A 5,785-nucleotide genomic window follows, 5' to 3' on the forward strand; every position below is an offset into this window, starting at 1 on the left:
ACTTTATTTGTTGCTATCAATCCTTACGTAGCTTTAATATTCAAGAAACGATGAACTTATAATAACACGAGGATTAGCTCTATGGTTGTCATCTTGAAAATATGCACGATTGCGTGCAAACTGGTATCACTTTGCTTGGGTAGCACCACCGTAGCAAATCACTACAAGATCACTACCAGTATATGCTAACATGTGACGTCATACTCAATCACATATTTTTTTAGGGAAACTTTCAATCTATTCATCTTCAATCTAGTACAACGAACATAAATAATAATAATAATTACACCCATATCCGTAGATCACCTAGCGACGACTACAAGCACTGAAGCGAGCCGAAGGCGCGCCGTTGTGATCGTCCTCGCCCCCTCCCCCCTCGTCGGAGCCTGGCAAAACTTGTTGTAGTAGACAGTCGGGAAGTCGTCGAGTTAAGGCCCATAGGACTGGCGCACCAAAACAACAACCTTTGCCGTTGAAGAGTAACGTTGATCAGAAGGATCCAACCCAAAAACACACGAACGTAGACGAACTACGACCAAGTCCGAGCTAATCTACCAAGGAAAGATCTGTCGGATACACACCTCCACATGGTTAATTCGCCCCCTTCTTTTCTTGGGTCACAATCAGTTATGCCCAATTTTTTATTGAATAAGAATCACCCTGGATTAACTCGATAGACCCCCTCGATTGATGGGAGAGATAAAATAGCATAATGATGGTTGAATATGCATGATAAATGAGCAATTAATCTTAAGAAATTTTGGTCAAAATGCACAACTAACTTTCGTCCAACCATCGTCGCCGTTGCCTGCGCTTTCGCCGCTTTTGCTACCGCAATCGACCCCAACCGCCCCGACCCATTCTTGTCCTACCTGAACCTCGCCACCGCGGTTACCATCCCAGTGTCCTCCCCACCGCCACCCGAACCTCATCCCGACCTTTGCACCCTCCCAACATTTTCGTCCCCCGTCGTTGCTTGCCATCCCCTGCCCACCATTCCTAGCCCGCTAGCCAACCTTGGCGGCAATGACATTAAGGACAGTATAACCGCACCTAAAGCGAGCCCTCACAACGATTTAGATTTTCGTCCGTCCGTTTTCATGATCCGGGAGTTCCTGGCCGTGAGATCTCGTGTGAAAAAACGTTCTGTCCCGCAATGTCTGTAATCTAGCCCAGCTGTCCTGTGGGCTGCTGCTCCAGAGGCCAAAATGAAGGCCTGTGGTGTTTTGGGCCATCTGCGAGCGGCAAGCCCATTTGAGCAGGATACAACCCATTTAACCATCGCTGCGGTCTCCCTTGTCCATGAAAAAACTGCTCGCTCCAGACTCGAGAGGGATGCGGAGAGAGGAGGTGCGCGAGGGGATCTAGGGCCACCGAGCCAGCCGAGCCGAGCCGCGCGAGGGCCGAGGGGAGCCGACAAGCGACGGGATCCACAGCGGCGCGCGGGATGCGGGTGAATTGTGCGCGGGTCGATCCTGCCGAGGCGGTCCATCCGATTGGGAAGTGGAAAGGGGGGGACACGGGAAGAGGAGGCGCGCGCGCGAGGGGATCCAGCGCCGCGGGCGATAATGGCCGGCGCCTCATCTGCCGGAAACTGCTCGCAATCATACCTCAGTTTCTCAACGCTCATTCATGGCGATTGATGTGCCAATTCTTTCCGCTGTCGAGCGGTACATCTATATATGCTTCCTCCTCTGGTCGCTCACCCTCTCTACTCCGGCAGCAAAACAATCATGCCGGGCAGGGTTCCCTGTATTTCCTTATTTTGGTTTTCAGTTCATGTATGATTCATTTTTGCACAAAGCAATTACATTTTCTTGATGTCCTCTCATACAAAAAATTTGTGCATACAGGTGATGTTCATGCTAGCGGTGCTCGATTGATTTCATTTTGTAGCTTCGTACTGGAATTTTTTGGTGTTGGTAATCTCAAATCTCTTTGGACAGGTAACACCAATATTTTGCTCTTTGTACTTACGCCTCTTAAGATGGGCCATATCCTTCCTTTTGTTTAGACAAAGTGTCAGTATATTAAATGTTTCCCTTTTGATGTTCAGAAGCAGAGGCCGATTGTGCTTATGAACTAGCAGTGCCTAAGGCCAATATGTCGCAGTTACATACAGACCTATCAGGTTCATTGGAGTTCTGCTTGATGGAACTTTCTGTTTGTTGCCACTTTTTCACTATTATCTTTTGTGCGTGGGTTTTCTGAACCTCCCAGAAAAGTGACACCACTAGCCTTTGGTGCAATATTTTTTCTTGAAATCTTGCCATATTTTGGAGGCAGAGGTTTGCCCTTACTATACATTACACATGTTGGGCAATACCAATCTGCATTAGACATGCCTTTGATCCCATACTATTGAAGGCAATTTAAGTGTATACCTCTCTCCGCAAGCATCACAAAGGAGTAAACTCTCCACGACAGTGGTGAATGTTTTACATATTTGACAGTCCAGCCGTGCATGCACATACTCACTTGATGGTAGCATCCAGCTAGGATGATTGGCAGGTTGGTGTCAGACCAGTTGAACGAGAAGCAGTATTTCTGTTGAACAAATGTTGCGCTCCCGGTGAAACTTCATCGCCTATAATAGTGTTAACGTTGACAGGGTGAGTCATAGGTGCCTTATTTTGCTGAGATTTCAGTGTAACTTTGTTGCTTGCTCTTAAAAAAAGATTCATTGCGTCCCTGCCGTAGCATTAAGAGTACACATGCTCTCGCTCCATGGCCAGTCATGTAGAACTGGCCTCTCCACTGTAAGATCTATGTCACAAGTTACAAGTGAGTTTATATATTCTCTCCATTATTGCTTTATCCTGGTTTGCCTTATTAGCATCCTCACTTCTCTCCTTGTCTTTGTCCGTTTTCAAAAATGTCATCAACATGATTAATTGGAAGCGTGTAAAATATATAAAGCTATCGTCCACACAATAAAAATTGTCCTTCGTCAACAAAATGTTTAAAAGGGTGGTTTCAGTTTGATATAAAAGTTTATGCCTCATCTTACATGGAATTTTGTCATGATAATTTAACCGATAAACTTAATAGCTGTACTAATTTATTTTCTTCTGCTATGCTTTATATAGTTCAGTTGCATTTTGTTGTGATAGATCTATGACTTCAGGATGGACATAATGGAAAATGCCAACTATCTTACTGCTTAATAAATACATCCACAAGGTTATGGAGAATTCACCTAATAGACATGTAAGTGTTTATCTACCTTAACTTCTTTTGGTATCGTGGGTGGCATTGAAACTTTGCTACTGCTTGTGGTGTAGGTGTGTCTCTATATTTCAGAATCATGCTTCAAGCTTTCATCTTGAGAGATTCCGGCAACCCAAATATACTAGAAGGCGGAATCATTTATGCAAAAGGAGTTCATTATGTAGTCGATTAGGATTAGGAGTGGAACATCTCGTGCAAAAACAATTATATTGCACATTTTCTTTATCTTGTTTAACTTCCAGGAATGAAGGTGAGCACACGACTTTTTCCTATGGCTTGTGTTGGCTTTGGCTTTGTGATTTTTTTCATCCGCTGCTGAGCATATCCATTTATTGAGAGCTTGAAAACATCAGATCATGTACTTTTTCATTTTCCACTATTCACCCAGTAAATTATTTCTTACACCAAAGTTTCTGTAAACCATCAGGTATGAAGGTATTCTAGCATCATACGAGACAAAGGGAAGTGATGTTTTTTTATATGCAAAGAAAGTTGAACGATGGATATCTATTCCACCAAACGAATGTTTATTCTTTTGTCTTTTGAGATGGAGATCTATCTATAGCATCTTTTCCATTAATTACCAGTTCCATAAATTGCAAGAAACTTGGTTAATTACTATATTTCATGCCACCAATAACAATCATTCTATTGAAAAAATGGATGGGCGCAGCAACGCGCGCCATCAACGATCTAGTCTATCACAAAAAAGAGGCATGTCGCTCCCACTAATGAGGTAGGTGTAGGCGAGCATTGGGTCAAGGTAACCTCCAACGTCCTCACCCCTGGCGTGGACCATCCACTATTTTACCCAGAGTGTAGCACACCACGCTCTCCTCCTCTGGTATGCTATGCCACCACTCCCACTCCTTCGTGCATAGCACGTCGTGCAACTCCTATGGATCACTTGCCGAGATTCATGCTAGACAGTCCTCCATGCGATAAATCACAAGTGGACATGCAGCCACGCGAGGTTGGTATCCTGCCCGTCCATTCCCATGTGATTCGTGCAGTTCAAATACATCAAGCGTGTATAATTAATTCCATGCACCGTATACAACTTGTATGGCTTGTATATTACCTCTGACATCGGCAGTAGACGGCCCACAATGCAGCCTCACGCATGGTTTTAATCGGTTCCTTGATTGCCTGCCATGCATTTACAACTTGGCAGCTCGCAGCCATTTAAAAGAGCGTTGGCAGGAAAATTTATGGCAGTTGGCGTGTGCTGCTTGCTGATATTTTGTGTCTGTTGTCAGTTTTTGCAGGAGATTAGTATGGTTAGATGTTACCGGGAACCCTGATTAATTTGTAATGCTAAAGTTGATATTGAACACACCCACCTTATTTATTGCTTGACGAATCATAACACAAAGCTGTTTGCACGGTAGGTGAACCAGGTAGCACATACTAGTACATTGAGGAGCTTGATGGAAAACTATTTACTACCTAGTATATGGAGGACAATTGTAACGCCCTCGATGCGGCTATATCTCCCACGTGTCGAAGCACGACTTAGAGGCATAACCGCATTGAAAGCAATGTCGCAAGTGAGGTAATCTTCACACAACCCATGTAATACATAAGGGCAAGAGATACATAGTTAGCTTACAATCGCCACTTCACACCATTACATGAATAAAGCATTACATCATCCAGATACAATCAAGGTCCGACTACGGAACCAAAATAAAAGAAGAACCCCAAATGCGACAAAGGTCCCCGATCGACCCCAACTGGGCTCCACTACTGATCAACTAAAACGAAACAACACAAAGGGCAAGATCTTCATCGAGCTCCTCCTTGAGCTTGGTTGCGTCTTCTGCACGGACTCAACGGCACCTGCAAGCTGGTTTTTGGAAGTATCTGTGAGCCACGGGGACTCAGCAATCTCGCACCCGCGAGATCAAGACTATTTAAGCTTATGGGTAAGGTAAAGGTATGAGGTGGAGCTGCAGCAAGCGACTAGCATATATGGTGGCTAACATACGCAAATGAGAGCGAGAAGAGAAGGCAAAGCACGGTCGATAAAAGTACGATCAAGAAGTGATCCTATAGCAACCTACGTCAAGCATAACTCCAACACCGTGTTCACTTCCCGGACTCCGCCGGAAAGAGATCATCACGGTTACGCACACGGTTGATGTATTTTAATTAAGGTCAACTTCGGGTTTTCTACAACCGGACGTTAACAAATTCCCATCTGCCACATAACCGCGGGCACGGCTTTCGAAAGTTCAAATCCCTGCAGGGGTGTCCCAACTTAGCCCATCACAAGCTCTCACGGTCAACGAAGGAATAGACCTCCACCCGAGACATTCCGATCAGACTCGGTATCCCGGTACAACAAGACATTTCGACAGGGTAAAACTAAACCAGCAACACCGCCCGAATGTGCCGACAAATCCCGATAGGAGCTGCACATATCTCTTTCTCAGGGCACACTCAGATGAGCGCTCCGTACAACTAAAACCAAACCTCGAGTTTCCCCGAGGGGGCGCTGCACAGGACTCTAGTTCGGACCAACACTCAGAGGAGCACTGGCCCGGGGGGG

The 5,785-nt window shown here is 45.2% G+C and overlaps 1 long non-coding RNA gene across 1 annotated transcript; it reads left to right on the forward strand.

The window, feature by feature from the left end:
* Positions 1-1,318: 1,318 nt before the first annotated feature.
* On the forward strand, positions 1,319-3,583 carry LOC119308829. The gene is made up of 3 exons (XR_005150319.1): positions 1,319-1,946; positions 2,057-3,210; positions 3,285-3,583. It is a non-coding gene; the product is annotated as an uncharacterized LOC119308829 (long non-coding RNA).
* The last annotated feature ends 2,202 nt before the right edge of the window (positions 3,584-5,785 follow it).

Source organism: Triticum dicoccoides, chromosome 5B (assembly GCF_002162155.2).
Source record: "Triticum dicoccoides isolate Atlit2015 ecotype Zavitan chromosome 5B, WEW_v2.0, whole genome shotgun sequence".
Lineage (NCBI taxonomy): Eukaryota > Viridiplantae > Streptophyta > Magnoliopsida > Poales > Poaceae > Triticum > Triticum dicoccoides.